Source organism: Leuresthes tenuis, unplaced genomic scaffold (genome assembly GCF_036924035.1).
Source record: "Leuresthes tenuis unplaced genomic scaffold, fLeuTen1.0.hap1 SCAF_273, whole genome shotgun sequence".
Taxonomy (NCBI): domain Eukaryota; kingdom Metazoa; phylum Chordata; class Actinopteri; order Atheriniformes; family Atherinopsidae; genus Leuresthes; species Leuresthes tenuis.
In genome coordinates, this window is record NW_027325627.1 from 781 (window position 1) to 2,500 (window position 1,720).

Below are 1,720 nucleotides of genomic sequence, written 5' to 3' on the forward strand. Positions count from 1 at the left end.
GCGCATGGATGAGTGGACATGTGGTGCCTGGAGGTCCTGGAAGATGCTGGAACGGAGCCTTTGCCGCTTAGCGGCCGAGGGGGGCAGCCCAAGGGCGCATGTATGAGTGGACATGTGGTGCCTGGAGGTCCTGGAAGATACGGGAACGGAGCCTTTGCCGCTTAGCGGCCGAGGGGGGCAGCCCAAGGGCGCATGGATGAGTGGACATGTGGTGCCTGGAGGTCCTGGAAGATGCTGGAACGGAGCCTTTGCCGCTTAGCGGCCGAGGGGGGCAGCCCAAGGGCGCATGTATGAGTGGACATGTGGTGCCTGGAGGTCCTGGAAGATACGGGAACGGAGCCTTTGCCGCTTAGCGGCCGAGGGGGGCAGCCCAAGGGCGCATGGATGAGTGGACATGTGGTGCCTGGAGGTCCTGGAAGATGCTGGAACGGAGCCTTTGCCGCTTAGCGGCCGAGGGGGGCAGCCCAAGGGCGGATGTATGAGTGGACATGTGGTGCCTGGAGGTCCTGGAAGATGCTGGAACGGAGCCTTTGCCGCTTAGCGGCCGAGGGGGGCAGCCCAAGGGCGGATGTATGAGTGGACATGTGGTGCCTGGAGGTCCTGGAAGATGCTGGAACGGAGCCTTTGCCGCTTAGCGGCCGAGGGGGGCAGCCCAAGGGCGGATGTATGAGTGGACATGTGGTGCCTGGAGGTCCTGGAAGATGCTGGAACGGAGCCTTTGCCGCTTAGCGGCCGAGGGGAGCAGCCCAAGGGCGGATGGATGAGTGGACATGTTGGGCCTGGAAGTGCTGGAGGATCCAGGAGGGGGCAAGATCCTGCTTAGCAATCCGAGAGGGCAGCTTAAGGGCGGATTGCAGAGTTCTCATGTGGGGCCTGGAAGTGCTGGAGGATCCGGGAGGGGGGGCAAGATCCTGCTTAGCAATCCGGGAGGGCAGCTTAAGGGCGGATTGCAGAGTTCTCATGTGGGGCCTGGAAGTGCTGGAGGATCCGGGAGGGGGGGCAAGATCCTGCTTAGCAATCCGGGAGGGCAGCTTAAGGGCGGATTGCAGAGTTCTCATGTGGGGCCTGGAAGTGCTGGAGGATCCGGGAGGGGGGGCAAGATCCTGCTTAGCAATCCGGGAGGGCAGCTTAAGGGCGGATTGCAGAGTTCTCATGTGGGGCCTGGAAGTGCTGGAGGATCCGGGAGGGGGGGCAAGATCCTGCTTAGCAATCCGGGAGGGCAGCTTAAGGGCGGATTGCAGAGTTCTCATGTGGGGCCTGGAAGTGCTGGAGGATCCGGGAGGGGGGGCAAGATGCAGCTTAGCAATCCGGGAGGGCAGCTGAAGGGCGGATTGCAGAGTGCTCATGTGGGGCCTGGAAGTGCTGGAGGATCCGGGAGGGGGGGGCAAGATGCAGCTTAGCAATCCGGGAGGGCAGCTGAAGGGCGGATTGCAGAGTGCTCATGTGGGGCCTGGAAGTGCTGGAGGATCCGGGAGGGGGGGGCAAGATGCAGTTTAGCAATCCGGGAGGGCAGCTGAAGGGCGGATGGGCATCTGCCTTACAATGCAGGAGCATTACAGTACCAGGGGCACGAGGTGAAACTCAGAAAAATTTCCAAACTCTCCTATAGTACCAGGGGCGCGAGCTGAGCCTGAGAAAAACGACTGTCACAAGACGGGAGAAGGGGAGATGGGCAGAGTGCGTCGAAGGCCCCTTCTCCCGTCCTACCAGATAATTGGAG